Source organism: Chiroxiphia lanceolata, chromosome 16 (assembly GCF_009829145.1).
Source record: "Chiroxiphia lanceolata isolate bChiLan1 chromosome 16, bChiLan1.pri, whole genome shotgun sequence".
In the NCBI taxonomy this organism is placed as follows: domain Eukaryota; kingdom Metazoa; phylum Chordata; class Aves; order Passeriformes; family Pipridae; genus Chiroxiphia; species Chiroxiphia lanceolata.
Window position 1 is genome coordinate 2,371,072 of NC_045652.1, and position 17,781 is coordinate 2,388,852.

Sequence of the window (17,781 nt, forward strand, 5' to 3'; positions counted from 1 at the left end):
AATTGTGTTGCTTGACATGGGAGTGTGTGTCCTGAAGAGGTGTTGACATCACTGTAGAGTTCTGTACAGTTAATCTTTTTTTTCTTTTTAAATTAAAAACATAAAAAGCATTCTCTCTGCAGTGAAGGAGCCCCCTTTGCTTAAGGAAGAGATGCTTGTGGTCTCTGTGGAGGTCAGAGCATCTGAAAGTGGATGTAGCTGTCTCCAGCCTCCAAAACAACTAATTTTGCTGGGTGGAGCAGATTGGTTTGCACAGAAAGAGAGTCAGCTTATCTTTCATTTGGTTTTTCTTTGAAATTTGTGGGAAGAGTGACAAGTTCTGATTGTGTGGCTTATTTCTATAAACTTACAGAAATCTAAGTTCTTGGGAGTAGACTTCTCCTAGCCACTGCACAGCTTTGTGGTGAAACTACTGATTTTCTGTGTGAAGCAACTCAAGTAGAATTACCCCAAAGCAAAAGGACTTGCTTAAGGTCTTCATGTGACAGAGTCTGTCTGAGCCTGGTGGGAAAGGTTCTGTGGGGTCCTGATGTATTTCAAACAAACCCACTCTGGTAGGGAATGGGCCAACACTCAGACAAATTCCATATTTGAAGGAATTCAGGCTCAGCCTGATTCCAGCTGCAAATGGATTCATCAGTTCAGGAGGTTAATCGAGACTTTCTCAGTTAACATATGTTCAAGAAGCAAAGTAGAGTTAGTTTGAACAAGGAATACACTGGAAAAGAGTAGTGAAAGGGTGATAAAATGATGGTGCTGTGAAGCTGCACTTAAGAGAAAACGATTTTAAAAACTTGGCCAACTTACAAAAAATAGGAAGGTTGGTGTTTTCCAGGGCTCCATCTCTTGCTGAACAAGATGAAGCTTAAAAACATTGTGTTTCCTTAGGCAAGTTTTACTTTATTCACATCTAATTTTCTCTTAGTAAGAGAGCAGGTGAGCTCAGTCTTTTTACACAAAGATTTAGGGGTTACATTTTGGAACAAGCGCTTACTCCCTGAATTTTCTTCTGCCAAGCAGCAGCTTTCTCTGGTTTTACCATTTTCCTTAGTAGACATTGGAGGATTGGTACCCTTTTCCATTTTCTTCCCATCCCCCAGTTTCTTGTCCTAATAGGATTATCAACCATGATTGTGTGTTCAGCTTTTTCTTACTGATGCTCCAGTTGTGAGAAAAGCTTTTAAGAAAAGCACTTCAGTGAGTTTGTCTGTTCTTCTGAAACTGAAATTTCTGCTGGAGGAGAATGTGGGTTGGTTTGTTTTTTCACCTCCTGTTCCCTGGTGTTTACCACTTAATGTGTACAGCTTAAAAGATTTGAAAGGCTGTAATAAAAGTGGTGAGAGAGCTGATCTGCCTCATAGTGAAGGTGCCCAACTTGAGTGAAGGGCTTAAAATGTAGCTGCAGTCCTGCTCGAAAAACTGTATCAAGGCTGGAAGGAAACTCTCCAGGTTGTGACTGTAGCAATATCCTAAGGGAAGGAAAGAGGTGTGAAATACAAATGCAGAAAAACAAAATCTTAAAGCACTTTTAAAACCAAAATTTTCTCCTTACATTTAGAGTAAGTGATGTGCACCACTGACTAACCTCACCCAAGTATCAAGTACAGCTCAGTGGCCCATTTTCCTCAATTCAGTGTGTTTATATGCAATGTGTGGGACTCATTGACCCTTCATAGTTTGGGACCAGTTTTGTTGGACAAGACCTTGTTCTGTGGTGGTTCGTTCTAATTCTTTTTTAGTAAAAGACTAATCAAGGAAAGTCCATTGCTTTTTCTCTTTTTCTTCCTTGTGATATGTTTTTGTAAGCATTCTTTCTAGTAAGAGAAAAAGAAGAAAAATATCCAGAATCTGAGCACCTGCTCTCAGAAGTAACTGGGATTCATTTCATCTGGGTCATCATGAGCCTATATTGTTAATTTTGGGCTGGACTTGCCATTTTAAGGCAGAACTGAGCATGGTAACTGAAACTCATGTTCATGTGCTTGCATGAGCCCGAGGTGGGGATAAACCTTGCCCCTAACCTAAAAAAGGGAGTGGAAAATAACCAATTCCCAATGTCACAGGGCCAGAAGGTGCTGCCATCATGACAAATGTTTTGGAGAGGTTAAAGTAAAATACTTTCTCAATCTGTAAAGGTGTAAGCAAAGGATTTAGTAGACTTTATATGATCCTCCCAGAGATTGGTGACTTTATGCTACTGAGATCACCTGGAAACCTCTGAGGAACCTTCTCTTTCGTGCTGCTGTGAATATTTCTGCTCCCTTCACTGCCAGACTTCTTTCCTGTAACAATTTTGCTTGCAACTGTGGAGCTGTGGCCCTGTTTTCTTGGATGACACTACAAGGATAGTTTTCGTTTGACTGGGTTGAAGTTCTTGAAGAAATCAGCTTTAAAGAGCAGAAGGATTCTTCCTTCAATGATTATCACTTGATGGGGGCAGAGGAACAGATCATCTTGTCACAGTCATTTCCAGTAGTAATGAATTGTCCTTTTGTGTTGGAGCATGCTTTTGTTAAGTCCATTAAGTCCAGAAAATGTGTTCAAACCATCTAGAGAATCTTGTCAGGATTGTTTTAAGATTGTTGGCTGTCGAACATGAGAAGCAGCAGCAAAGCTAAGCAGATGGTCATTACTTCCATAGGAATGAGCACTTCATTGGAAGTGCTTGTGCCTAATATTCTCCTGTTGCTGTGGGAGCTCTTCTTTTCCAAGGGAGGGATTTGAAGCCTTCCTATTGTTCATTGTGGCTGGCAAGAGCTTGGAGCTGTGTTTCTGTAGCTGAGTTGTTGGATAGTCTCTTGCTGAGGTGCATTCCCCTTGTCCTAGTACTGCTATCAAAGCCTGTGGAAAGCCAGAAGAAAACATTGGAAAGTTCCCCTTTATTTTGTCTGGTTCTCAGACTCCCTTTGTGCACTCTGTTAAGAGTTCTGGACAGTGATTCACCTAATTGGTACTTCTGCTCTTTCCCTTGAGAAGTAGTGAAGTCCCATTCAGATGAGAGGGCTCTCTCTCCATGTGTTTCCAAGCTATAATGCCTCCTTATGCAGTTCTGTAAAAGGAATCACTTTTCTGCAGTAACCTCAGAGCTGTAGCACTCCAATAAGGATATGCTGGTACCCAGCAGCAGGAATTTAGGGAAAAATCCTGCAGCTGTGTGTGGCTGATCTACAGAAGCCGTTGCTGTTGAACTGCAACGAAACCATTGCTTGCTGGGGGCTTGTTTCAAAGTCTTTTTCTTTATAGAACTAATGAACCTACCTCAAGTTCACTTTTCTTTCTGAAAGGTGCAGTTTAATCAAATGTTATTGAGTTCTGTATGCCCCAGAAAAAGATTAAATCATTTGGTCAGATCTTAGTCTGAATCTATAAACAGATCAGGAGAGAATGGTTGTTTATTTTCATACCAGGTTATGAGGGTTACAGCATGATCACTTGGTTGTTTGGGGGGTTTTTTGGGGATGCCCTTTGAAGATTGTACATTTTGAGTAACCTTTTTGAAAACTCTAAAGGAAAATATTTTTACTGATATAAACTAGAACCTGCCTGGCAGGGAGAGACCGATAGAAAAGCTTATCTGGCTGTCAGATCTTCCAGTGTAGTATTTCAGGAGATGGTCTGGGAGCAGTGAGTTTAGACACAGAGTTCAAGTGCTCTTTGCAAGTGGTGAGTTCTGTTACCTGTGTGTATCTATTTAAGCCCCACTGAAATTGGTACCAGTAGTAGGATTGACATACAAGATCTGAACGGGTTCAAAACAGTCACTAGCATGGGAAAACCAGAACTGTTCTGCTGGGTTTTTGCCTATGAGTTCAGAAGAGTTTTTTCTCTAAACTATATTGGCCTAATTTGTTTGAACAGTGCATGTTTTCAACTCAGTTTTAGTCAGAGTAACCACATGGCAGTGGCACGTTGCAGTAGGAGAAGGTTCAGATTAGAGAGGAGGAGGAACTCTTACAGAAGTGAACTTCAGAAAGCAACAAGACCATCTTTTAGTTCTACCAAGAGAATAACCAGTTGTCTCATGTTCTTTTTTTACTATTGAGCTATAAAAGGAGTGCATTCTGTTATTGTTGTTTTGAGGCTTAGTGTCTGTATAATACACCTGCTTTGGACAAGCACATTCAGTTGTTCACTGAGTGATGTTTTGGTGTTGGGTATTAATCTTGAATCAATTTAATAAGATAATTAACTGTGTTAAAGAGGAAGAGCTCTGGTACAAGACTTACATGGTGTATGTAGTTATGTTGCTTGTCTCGGTGCTGTGAGGAATCTGTGGTGAGGAAAATGTGTGATGAGAAATAACGAAGCAAACTATTTATTTAAACAGATCCCCCGGTACAGATGGGGGGATCAGGTCTGAGTACCAGATTTAGACACGCTTGCTGGTTGTGAATTAAGTCAGCTGAAGATGTTCTCATTCCTCTGCAGCTCTGTGTGTTTTAGCAAACTGCTGGTGCAGTTTGTTTCTCTGGTGACTCTCAATCTGTCTGAATCTGCCTGAATTATTTTAACATGACTTGCAGTTAATTTGCTTCTCATCCACGGAGTTGTCCGTGCTCTGCTGCCAAGCTGCCTGTCTCCTAGCAGACCATGCCTCTGGCAAACACGAGCAGGCATCCAAGGCATATTCCAAACAGTGCTGCTTCCCAGTTCCAGGGCACTCTTAATAACGTTACAGACTTGACCGTGGTCGCTCGGTTCTGTGTTGAATAACAAGCACCGGAACAGGGTTTTTTGCTGAGGAGAGACATATGTGCTTTCACAATAACACAAACAGAAGAAGGATATGAATGCAGAGAAACACACAACAGCAAAACTCACTGACTCGTAGTAAAATGAAAGTCTCCGAGGCAGTTTTGTTTTGAAACATGACCGTGCAAAGCACTGCTCCACAGATGAGTTTGCTGATACACGGAGGAGATTTGGTGACTTAAAAAGCTCACTTACCACAACTATTACTGCTGGCACCTGAAATGGAGTTGTTGTTTCCTATGTGTAGTACAGGAGTTAAACCTGGTTTGCAGTTGTGCAATGTCACTGCAGATCTTCGCAGCGATAGTCACTTGGCTCAGGCAGGTACCAAGGTTCACTTTGGCTCCGGGGCTGCAAGAAACACAACACTCAGACTGAGTGGGGACAAACCACAGCCTGGTTTCCCCTCCTGCTTCAAACCCGGGCAGTTAAAAAGCCTCTCTGTGAACTGGCTTATCATCCAGCTGACAAAAATGACATATTACGGGATCTTTTCAGAGTAGAACTGGGCTGTTATCTTTGGCTGGGGTAACACGGCACAAACATTAAGGATTTTGTCATTAACCATAAATTGTATTATTACAGTCTTGTAATTCTTCAGGTTTTGTTGCTGGAATGGGGTTTATTCCCGACAAGTGTATCTGAAAGAAGGTTTTGGAAGTGAAACTGAGAGATCTACCAGTTCTTTCAGAAGCCACAGGTTAACAGCGAGGTTTACAGTGTTGTTTCAGGTTTATCAAAGTAACAAAAACTTCCAAGTTCTCTCTGACTGAAATGACTTCTTTCTAATTTTTAGCCTGCTTTCACGTACCTTCCTGCTGCTGTTCATAGTTTGGTGGTTTTAATACACAGGTAAAAAATGACTCAGATGTTGAGAGGGAGGAAAACCTGCCAACTGAAACGTCGGTGTGTGGAAGTTACGAAATGCCTGGTTACTTCAGTCAGAGGGAAATGTCTTTGTCATAGTAATTTTCTTAACAGACTCTAATCATGCATGTAGATATGATTTCACAGGAGCCTTTCTGATGACAGGACCTTTTAGCAGGTCTCAGAACTTGCCCTTACTTAAAAGATAAATTTAATATTTGTGCTTACAGGGAGCTGTGATTTTATTGGGGATCCTGTAATTGGAAGGACATACCGAAATGTATCAAAGCAGGTGATATCAAGGTCTGAAAATGAAATGCTGGTGGTCTGTTTGTTTAGAAAAAAGGCAATGCAGGAAACTTGAAAAATTACGTAGAGCTTGATAAACTGTGTCAGCCTTCCTGAGAAGTGGATCAGGAGTGGAAGCAGTGAAAGGAGGCCATTCCACCAGTGAAAAACACTTTGTTGAAGGAAATGGGACACTTCAACCATCAGGCAGAAAATAACATTATGTTGGAAAGTTGCACTTTGGAATTTTGAAATTCCCTCACTTTCACAGGGGGCTAAAATTTCAATCCAAGAGGTTCCACAGAGCACGCCCAGATCTACTTTGTAGTGGGCAGGTTATTCATATTGATTGATTTTTAAACTAGAAAAAGTGTTTTAATACATACTTTCCCCCACATTTCAAAAAATAATCCTGAATTCTTATTGCCACAGCTGCTAGTTTACTCTGCAGGGCTGAGTATAAGGAATGGCAAAATAAAATGGCATTTTTCTTTCTTCTTGTGGATGTTTGGAGGAAATACCTGTTGGTTTTTGTTTGGAAGCTGAAGTCTGGTTGTGTGTGACATCAGTAGACAGTTTGCTGTAGCTGTGCTCGTTTCTCCTCCTCATCCTCCTCCTTCTGCTACTACAATGAAGAGTATTTTTATTTACCCCAGAAATTACTGTGGCTGTGAAGGGAAGTGGCACACTAAGCTTACTGCTTGTGTTTGAACTGTTTGTATGTCACCCATGCAGTGGCTTTAATTCTAAGGCCAGAAATACTTTGCAGAACTGAGAGTTAGATGAATGAGAACTTGAGATGATTGTTGAACTCCTGGTGCTACAAAAACTGTGTAAGTAACACCTGGAAATGTCTGTGCTTACGAGTTCTGAAGATGCTCAAGCCCCAAAGTGACTCTTTTGTTCTTTGGTATCTGTGTGTCCAAATCTACTTTAGGTTTGGGAAACAAACATTTTTAGAATGAATCATAATGAAAATACAGCACCTTAAATATAGGGACATCTTTGCCAAAAAAAAAAACTATGAAATATATTTCTAAAAGATAATAGTAAATAGATTATTTAGCAGTCTGAGATGCTGCTGTGTTGGGGGGTGGAAAGGTTTTGAGTTCTCGAAGTGACAGCAGCATTTTGCTGTCCTGGCTGCATGGCTGCTCTTTTAAGGGGATTTTTAGAAACAAACACTAAACAAGTGCCCTTTGAAACTTTTGGCAAACTGACTTAATTAAATAACTGCCTTTAGGGTGGGAGGATCTTCGTACTCTGGAAGTGGACAAGTGTTGGAACACCATGGGTCAAAAATGGGATTTCACTCTGGAATGAGCTGTCATTGCTTCCCTGGTCTGATATGGGGCATCTTGGGTTAAAAAATACATTTCTGGATCATCCTGTGTGCAGTTGCTGTCAGTAAGGAGTGTGTGCACAGGCCTGGTTTGTTTGCACTGCTCTATTTTAATCATGTGTTTAAAGACAACCATCAGATCTTGCCTTGCTTAAAAACCTGTTAGGAATTGCCTCTTGATGGTTTCATGGGAATTGTTAAATCTTCAAGGAGAGCACCTTTTATAGAAGGACTGGAAATGTCACAGTAGCTCTTGAAGTCAGTGTGGTGTTTCAAAACAAGCATATTTTGCTCTTAAAGATATTTAAAAATTATTTTAACGGCGTAAATTATTTATAGTTACGTTTCTCCATAGTTGCTGTTAATGTCAGGCTGTGATATTTGTGCTAAGTGGTTGTTTTGAGGAAGCACTATTGATTTTTTGTTTTCTTTTAATGCATTTAATGTAACCTGTAGTGTGAGTTTGTTTCTTGTCTTATTTGATTTTCCTCCTGGATTGAATAGTTACTTCTTTTAGAGGCATAGTCTCTCCCTTCAGTGTGCCTGCTTTCCCTTTAGGATTCACGTCTCTCAAGGAGAGTATACATTGTAAAGCAATGACACAGAATAGCTCTTTTCATTATATTTTTGAGATACTTTTCCAGTTGCTCTTACTCTGCAGAGCTATGATTGTCTTTCCCCTCCCTATGGAATATCACATCACAGGGAATGCTGGATAATGTATCCTTGGCCAGCTTCTGGGAGATAAATGGGGAAAGAATCTCTTAAATAGTGCTGCTGCTTTTTCTTACCAAAACAACTTATTCCTTATAATAACTAAATTTTTGGAGCATGACGTGCTCTCCTTTTACTTGGCTGTCTCCAGCCAGCTATAGGCACTCCTGAATTGCTGAGGTGCTGCCAGACACAGCTGTCAATGCTTTTGGGGCCTTTTGGGTACTTTTTGAAATGCTCATATCCAATATCAGGAAATAAAGGAAGGAGCATGGACACGGTTTGAATTTCCTGTTGATTTAGAAGCCTGCATTTATAGAATTCCAGACTGGTTTGGGTTGGAAGGGACCTTAAAGTCCAACTCATTCCACCCCCTGCCATGGGCAGGGACACCTTCCACTAGCCCAGGTTGCTCCAAGCCCCATCCAGCCTGGCCTTGGACACTTCCAGGGATCCAGGGGCAGCCACAGCTTCTATGGGCAACCTGTGCCAGGGCCTCCCCACCCTCACAGCCAAGAATTTCTTCCCAGTATCCCATCTAACCCTGCCCTGTGTCAATGGGAAACCATTGCCCCTTGTCTAATTCCTAAACTTGTTTTTTGTTTGGCTTAATGCTGATGAGGTATAGGAACTGGGGGAGGACAGGGATACTCAGTTAAGAACCTGTTTTATAAAATTCTGCTTTTGTGTGACTGTAACATGGTTTAGTTCACACTGAGGCATTTTCTAGAAGTAACTCATAAAAGATTTTGACCTGTGAATATACAATCAAGTGTCTGTCGAGGCGTATCTTCACTGAATTTCAGTCTTTTGGGATCCTCTAAACTGTTGTTGAATTACTCTTTGTGTCCAAACCAGATTTTCTTGATGAAACAAACCTTCGAAACATCTTTAGTTGATTTTGTGGTTCTGGTAAAGTTTCTATTCCTGTGTACCAAGAGTAGTTCTTGTTTATCTGAAGAAAACCACTTGTTCTGCTTGGCACTCATAAAAGCTCTTGAAGCAATTGAAATACATTGATCAATTGTGGCTAATTATCCATTAGAGCTTTGAAGTTGTTATTTGCAGAGGTGACACTCCTTACAGAGTAAATCTTCTGAGCTTTGTTCTTTATTCATAAGTATGACAGTGCTGCTGAGTGCTGGAGTTGTAGAATACTCCATTGTGTTTGTACTCAGGCTCGTGCAGAATTTTGGAGACATTTTCTTTCTCTAGGCATCTAACAGTGCAAGCACATGATTATTTCATTTTCTTTTCCTGGAAAAGGTTGGTTTCTAGTTAAATGTATTAAGAGTTTATTCTCTATGTATTTCAATGTTTAAATATAAAAAATTCAGTCATTTGTAAAGAGTGTTTTCCCACGAAATTTTGTCTTTTGTGTTTCAGTAATTATGGGGAAACATTTGTTCATTTATTTAATGGTCTTTGAGTACTTAAGTTTGTCTTTGACCTCTGTGAAATGCTTGGAAGAGAATTTCAAATCTTATTACAACTGGTCATAAAACACCAGTCTTCCTCTTAATGGGATTTCTAAAATTTTATTTTTCGTTTTACCTAATCTTTTGTAGTAAAGGACGATGTAAATTAGTTATTCCTGGGCATTTGAGTATTCTTCTGAGTTAGCTTACTACTGAAGAACAGGACAATAATTGCTTCATGGATTTGTTGGGGCTTTGGTTATAGAAGTTAGATTAGAGAGGAGGGAGAGTGGAGACTTGGAGCACAGGCTCGACTTCCTCCGAACGCTGGGAGCCAGATCATGATTTATTTCTCAGAACTGATTCTTGAAATGTTACTTTTTATAAGGCATTCTTGTTACTGACTTTAAAAGTGAGTATTTTTAACTGAGTATTTTGTCCAACTGCCAAACCTGCAGGTTGGTTTAGGTGAGCTCTCACCTCAGCTCAGATACCAGCATTGCCCCCATTCTTGCACTGAACCTGAACTCACTTTTTTTTTCTTTTTTTTTTCTTTTTTTTTTTTTTTGGTACCACCACTGGCTTTCTGCCATAAAATGATTAATCTTTTCCTTGCCTCTCCATCTGTCCCTCTGGCATATACATTCCAAGTGCCGTGGTGACTTTCTCTTGGAACACGTTACTATAGGATGAAATAGTAATTAGTAGAGACTTACTTTTTTTTGTCAGTAAACAGATGCAAGATGATGCCAGTGTAGTAAAGCAAGCCTGGCTGCCCCCTTCACAAACGAGCCTCAGTTCCTGATGGACCTGTCTCTTAGGCTTCTCCGAGAGCCGTGGTCGGGGAGGTGGACCTTGCTTCCTGCTGGAGAGCTGTGCTGCATTCCAGAGGGAGATAAGAGTCCAAAGAGTGAAGTCCTCGGCTGGAAAGCTGCTCTTTGGTCCCGCAGAGCGCCGGTGGGAGTCGTGGCAGCAGCACAAGGCACGGAGCAGGGGGGAACTCCAGGGGGTTGGTGCCAGATTGTAGTAGCTCTGGAACTCGTGTTACACTCACCTGGGACCCGGCAGTGAAGTGGTGCAGATGGCACAGGTCCTGTCTCATTGAGTTACCGCTCTGGAAAGCAGAAATAAGCCCTTCTGTCCTCTTTCACTGTCACTAACAGCCTGAAGAGCAGCTGAATTATCTGTCAGTCTGAATTTCTAAGGTCCTCTTTCATTCACAGTGCTTTGTGTACTTCAGTTGTAACTTCTGAGCACCTCAGACACCCGACTGCCTGATTTCCTTGTCTTGAGAGAGAGAGAGGAAAGCACCAAAGAAGGAAGTTAAAATTATTTAAGCCAAGCAAGGTGACGTGCTGCTTGTTAGCAAAAGCATTTCAGTGGATGGGAAGAGAGAAAGAGGGAACAAAATGCTGAACTCTTTAACCAAGTTACATGTTGAAAGCCCTGGTTTGAGGTAGGTGTGGTAATTCGATGACAAATGACTTGAAGGGTTAATCTAATAATGGATGTTAAGTGGCTGGTTTTGTTGTTAAGAGGGAAGTAAAGGGTACATGGCATGTCCAGAAGTTCTGAGTCATCCCTGTCCTGTAGCTTGGATCTGTGGGTCATAGTGGGAAGTGCAGAATTCCCATTTCATGCCAGCTTGCTCTATTTTATAGAAGAAAAAGAGAGAGAGAGTAGAAAAGTGTCCCTGACATCTTGGTGGCATAACTGGGGGTTTGGGATGATGCTGAGTAGCCGGGGGGTTACTCAGGGTTGGAGTGTTTGTGCACATCTGCTCTGTCAGCCTAAAGGTGTTGATTCTGTGTGACCCTGAAGTTCCAGCTGAGGCGTTTAGGAAGCAGCAGCAGAGTTTATAGCAGCTCTTGAAAGGTGGAAGCAGTTAGTGTGTCCTCAGCACTTATATGTTGTATCACCAGGCTTGTTTCATTTGTTCAACACTGGAAGGAAGTGTTGGAGGAAGCAGGGAGAACATCCTTCCTTGTAAATCCAGGGATTTAGAAGAAAGCAGTGATGAGCAGAAGATGTGTTTTACTAGAGCAATTTACACTGCTGAACAGCCGAGCTCTCATGTATGTGACTCTTCACCACTGCTATTAGTTTGTGAAGATCTGGCCTCTTATCAAAAGAGATCAGATCTAAAATGCCTCTGCTCTCTCTCTTTTCTTTAATTATGACATGCATGTTCTGTTCTCTGAAATAATTTAAATTATTAATCTGGGGCTTGCAGTTAAATTGATTTTTAGCTTTTATACCATAGACTAAGCTGAGAATAATACAGGGGTAGTGGTGGCTCAGTAAAAGGCTGACTTTTTGAGTTCCTCCTTGTCAGATTCAGAGGTGGAGGAACAGTTTGGTGGGGGGAAAAAAGGCTCTGACCTTCTTATTTTTCTATTGCCAAAACAGGGCAGAGAGTAGCATAATCAGTAGATTGTCTGTGTGTCCTCACTGCCACTATTGAAGCTGCAGTTCTTCACAGTACCTCTCCTCAGGGGTCTTCTGAACTGTTTCCTATCAAGCTTTCAGCTCCCTCCCATGTCCTCAGATAATCCCTGAGGTGCTGACAGGACAAAACTGGCGATGATGGTGGCTCCTGCAGAGCCCTGGGTACTGGATCTGCTGCTCCATGCAGTGGGTGATGGCAGAGGTCTGTGCTTTTCTTCATGGAGATGTTAATCTGAGTGTCTGTCCTGGTTTAGGAATGGTATTCCCCAGTTTAGTGCTGGTCCTCCCTGCCCTGGCCATGCCCCCTCCCAGCTACTGCAAAAATGAACCCTGTCCTGGCTGGAACCAGGACATTATCCACCCCTTATTCTGTACCATCTCTGTCATGCCCAGATCCTACACCTTCTAACTATATATGATATATGTTAATGTTTATCTGTATATACACAAGCACAGGTATCATTTCCACAGTCAATGGCCATCCCTCCAGGATGCCTGTTGAGTTCATTTAGTCCAGGACTGTGGGTTCCATCTGTCCTAAATGTCTCCCAGGGCAGGAGAGGTGATGTGCAAAAGGAGCTCAGGACTGGTGTATCTGGAGCAGTCCATCCTCATTGTCCATGGCAGTTCTGGCACACAGTGGCAGTGTCATTCAGCAACCAATATCATACAGTGCAACATTACAGACTGTTCTCACCCAAAATCCCCTTGAGGAAAAAAACGTGTTTCTCTGTCCCTCTGCATCACCCACCAAGTGCACCCAGGTCCTTGAGCCAAACTAATCCCATGGGTGGGTTTGCCCCTGCTTGAGGCAGGACTGATCCAAACTGTCTTTCCTAACACATTCCTCATGTGCACCAGAGGGGGTTTGTCCCCTTCTGTAGTACCTGGAGGTTCAGATTGGGCAGGGCCAGCTCGGGTGGTGGAACCTCTAGTTCTGACTAACAAGATGGCCTTTGCTAAATGTAGATCCTGGTGTTTGAAGGTCCCACCCCCATTGCTTTCAGTGTGGTTTTGAACAGTCTTTTGCACCATTCACCTTTCCCAGAGGCTGGTGCAGGACAAGGGATGTGATCCCCCCACTCCATCCCCTGCTCCCTGGCCTGGGGCTCTGGGAGTCAGTGGTGCTGTGACTGTGGTCAGGCCAAGGTAGTCCCCTGTCAGTCTCCACTCTGCACTGGGCTTACACACTGGCCATGTGGGACTATTAAAGAGGGAGTGAGCCTTGCTGAGCTCTCCCTGGCTTCCACTCCATGAATCATCTCCTGGCTGGGGGTCACAGAGTCCTGGCTGCTGTGGTTGCTGCTGACACTGCACTGTTGTGGCAGAGATCAGTGCTTGTTGTCCATCATCGCTCAGCAGTCCCACAGCAGAGGGGTCCTCTGAGAGGCCAGGCAAGGTATTCAGCTGTCTAATTCCCTCTGTCTCCACAGCAGCTATCCCAAAAGCCCAGCAATGCCCTTTTGGGTCCTTGAAATACTCTCTCTTGAGGTGAGCTGTGCCAAGGATGCCCAGGGCCTCTAGGCCAGTCACAGTGGGGTGGGTTTGCCATTCATTCCCAGTCAGGCTCCCCTCAGCTTCCAGTACAGTCAGCTCGTGGGATCCCTCTGTCACCCCAGAAATAGAGATGGGTTCTGCCCCTACCTATCTCGATGGCATCAGGGTACACTGTGTGCTGGTATCAGCTAAAGCCTTGTACTCTTGTGGGTCTGATGTGCCATTGGATCCACACAGTCTGATAGCTCCAATTGTCCTTTTCCTCTCCCCAGCTGGAGGCACAGCCTCTCTGGTTCTGGTCATAGAACTCAGTGCTATATAAATATGAATATAAATGCTATATGTAAATATGGATATAAATATGAACCACAGGTCCCTTCAAGAGGCTCAGAATTGCCATCATCCCTCCTGTTCTGTCCTAGGACCTGCCCACTGGGAACTGGAGCAGCATTTATCCTTGAACAATTTCCTGTGGGGGTTGTTGTTCTTCTCAACTCACATATCTGTGCTGCATCCCACCTCCTCATGTCCTTTCCATGGTCATGCAGGTAAAACCTTGTTACCTCGTGGTGTGTGTCCTCTCTCTCGAGCAGGGGGCACTTGCTCCCAGTAGCAGAGGCTCTGGTCCATACTGGCAGGACATGGGACATTTCCTCTCTAGTTTGCTTAAGACTTTCAAACCTGTCCACAGCCTTGGAAATCTTTGCACAGCCGAGGTGCAGGTTAGCAGGGAGGAAAAAAGGTGATCATATTGCCAGAGTCGAGTGCTCACTTGGAAGCACTGGCTGGAATCAGGACAGTGTCATAATCTACCTGTCCATCTCTCTGCTCAGCAATCTTGGGAACTTAATTATCTGTGAGACCATTAACAAAAATGGGTCAAACTGACCAGAGATTTCCAAAGTGATTAGAGAAAAATTGATCTGAGGAAGGGAGGGGAGATGGGGCACTGATTGTCACGGCTCTGTTGTTTAAGCACAGTTTCCTGAGGATGCCTAACTGACAACAGAACTGGTTTGTGATCCTGCAGTCAGTGTCAACCTGAAGAGGTGACTGAATTGCTGCTGGATTGGGTGAATGGGTGGAATTCTGTGCTGCAGTTCCATCGTGTCTGTGATCCCATGGCACTGGAAGAGCAGCCACCTGAGGCTTTGCTCAGCCTTGCTCAGTACCACGGCCCTGTGGGGCACAGGGGATGCAATAGTTTGATTCAGGTTTTGGCTTCTCTTCTGCACCTCAGCTTTCCTGGCCTTTGCTACTTGTCCCTGGGTTTGATTAATGGACTTTGGTCAAGGTCTCAGAATATTTTTGCTTCCCAAGTTAACTTTTTCATCTCACCTTTCTGTGTTGTCTTTAGACAAGCAGAAGGGAACTTGTAATCTTTCTAGTAGCAGGTTCCATTTTATAAAGAATTAAGCATATGAAAATGAAAGTGATACAAAATCAGGATACCTCTGATTAGAGACCTTATGATTTTTGTGAACTAATTCTTGTTGATGAATAGAAGCACCCCTTATTTAAATAAAACATTAATATAACCTTAACAATTTCAGTGGTATTTGGTCACTTCCATTTTTTTCTAATTTTTTCTTTGAAGCTGCAGAACTTCAACTCTTACCTGTTTATATGTCTTTGCTAAATAAGAAATATTTGTGAGATCACCTTTTTATTCCCGAAATCAGTACTTTGGGATCACTTCAATCCTTGCCTTAATAAGATAAGCAAATTAATAAGCTTAAATAGTAAGCTAAATAAATTAGGCTATTAGATTGCAATTAGCCTGTCTTTAGCCATGCCTTTTAGTCCTTTGAATAGTTCTTTAAGCATCTCTGGGTCCTGTAATTTTTACCTCTCACTCTTGAAGTACTCATAGAGCATGTTGGTCGTTTTTGCAGCAGCATTCACGTCACTCCAAACACGTGATGATGTTGCTTTCCCCTTACCCAGTCGAGTTTTCATCCCTCCTGTTGGCATATTGAGAGCTCGGATTTGTTCTTCAAGCATTTTGCCGATTCATGGCTCTCCAAGTCCAGCCAAGCTTATCTAGCTTCCTTCCTTTCTTTCCAGGCTTCTTTTCTAGTTAGATACTCAGCAGATACTGAAATGAATATTAATGATAACTATTTTTAGTTTACAGGATTGGATCATAATCAGATTACTTCAGCCAGGCTTATTTTCCACTGAGCCCGTGCTGCTTTGAGTGCTTTGATTCTCATATCAGCCTTTCAGTATCTTTTCTACTGTGAGGCTAGTCCAAATCCAATGGTAATATTTTGATTTTAAATACTTGGCCAGAATAACCTTCTTCCATTTTTGTACAGAGTCAGTGCTTCAAAACTTAATGAAAATCAACATTTAGTTTGGAGATAAGTTTGTTGGTTTGAGTTTTTGTTTCGTTTTTATTTTTTGGACGAATCTGACCGGACCAGCTAATTAAAGAAATAATAACAATTTGTAGCATTAACTTTATGTAGGCAGTGGTGGTGCAAGATACAAACCCAGGAGTGTGGCAGAGGTGAGTGCTGCTCCTTGGCACGTGCCTGCAAATGCAGGTGCTTTCTCTCTCACAGGAAAGCTGAAAGTGAATTCAGTCTGTCCTGTCAGACCTTTTGTTAAATTTGGAAATGTTGGAGTGAAAGGTGGGTTGGGGTGACAGAAGAGAGCAGAATTCCCCAAAGGGAGAGGGGTAGCAAGGAGCAGAACTGTGTACAGTTGTGTGGTTTATCACAGCCGGTTGGAGAGGGAGCTAAAAAAGGGATTGTGAGTAGGAAATGATGTGCTTGTAACAGGCAATGGGGTTTGCAGCCTGGTGTATTCACTGCATGCCCTGGGAACCCCAGAGGAATGTGATAATGGAGTAACCTGGACTGCTGGAGTGAGAGAATGGGCTGTGGTGCTGGAGATGAGGGGACAGCTAATAAAAACTTAGCAGAGGAGGAAAGGACAGGATTTATTTGCAGCCTGAACAGTTGGTGTACAAGAGGTAGTAGCTCCTTGATGCTGGGCTGGAGGAAGAGGTACTGGAGTGTGTCGGTGGTGCTGAAGGAGGGAGGAAAAAAACCTGAAAAGCAGAAGAAACAGCAAGTGTGGAGATTCAGGCTGCTCCTGAGGTATCTTGGAAACTGGATTGGTGAACTTCTTACCTCTGTCATACCACGTCCAAGTTGTACCCTTGGATGAGGTTCAGATTTGATCACAGCCTTGCTCTATAATATCTATGAAACTCCAGGAATTAGAGGAAACAGAACTACTCTTCTGCTCTGAAAAGACCTAAAAAGCAAAACAAGAGAAGTGCCTCCAACACCTGCTGCTCAGAGCAGGCTGCAGGGTGGTGGCTTGGGTGGTCCAAGTCAGCTGAACAAAGGTTTTAAGTGTTGGGGGTTCTTTTCAGCTTGGAATTTTGTACATTCCTTGTCTTGTGAGAGTAGAGTGCAGTACCCCATTTCCTATCCATGCTGGGTAATAGATTCCAGGATCTTAGAGAGTTGCCATAGTGATAAAAAAGGGAACAGAATCTGCTTGTCTTTCTGGGATAGCAGAATTATTAAATTAAATGCTTCTCTTCCATTAAAAGAGCGTCTCATTATCATATTTCTGAGAAGAACTGTTTTAGAGCAGAAATAATGTGTTTTAAGCTGATGTCCTGCATTAATTGTGTTCCTTCTTCAGGCACCTCTAGCCTTGACTTGTGCTTGGGATGCACCTCTGCATCTCTCTGCCTGCAGCTGGTGGAACAGCTGCCTAGAAAACACCTTGTGTGGGAAAAAGTCTGCTTTTGATCTGATGGATAGAAGTCTTGGAGTTGTGACCACAAAGAGCTGGGCAAGAAGCAAGAGTTGCCCAGAACTGTAACACAGAAACAGAAGTAGAAAACGTGAGCTGTGGAGGATGAAGGGGGATGAAAAGGGATGGAGCGCAGGGAACGTGGCTGCCAAAAATGGTGGCTGCAACAGGGACATGAACTGAGAGGGAAGAGGAGAAGGCAACAGGAAGGGAATATCCTTAAGCTTAGAACAAATTGGGAGTGAACAGCAGCATCACCCAGGTTTTCAGAGAAGCTTTCAGTTCTTGCAGTGGAGATGCACTGGCTGCCTGTGGAAGCTGAAGTAGCCCAGGCAGGCACGTCCCAGCCCATTCATTGCACGTGCAAAAAGAAACAACTCACACTGAATTGCTTTTCGCTTTAGTTCCTTTCAGGAAAGGGAATTTAACAAACTTTAAGCCAAATACAAATCTTTGTGATGGCTCAGAGTTCCACGGGAAAACGACCGTTCTTAGCAGGCTGTTAACTCCATGTTCTTGCCGGTTTATCTTCTTTGATGGCTTGTAATTACCTGGTAATCTTCCCTTATTTTGGGATGGCAGTTCTGTTTCAGAAATATAAAAACAAAAGTCTCTGAGTATCTTCTTCCCCCCACCTGCCCCCTCATTTCACAGGGGAAAAAACCCGGGGGC

The 17,781-nt window shown here is 42.8% G+C and overlaps 1 protein-coding gene across 7 annotated transcripts in view; it reads left to right on the forward strand.

Annotated features, from left to right (window-relative positions):
* Positions 1–17,781, forward strand: part of CREBBP (CREB binding protein) — a 94,989-nt gene that overhangs the window by 15,750 nt on the left and 61,458 nt on the right. The gene's annotated exons all lie outside the window — the stretch shown is intronic.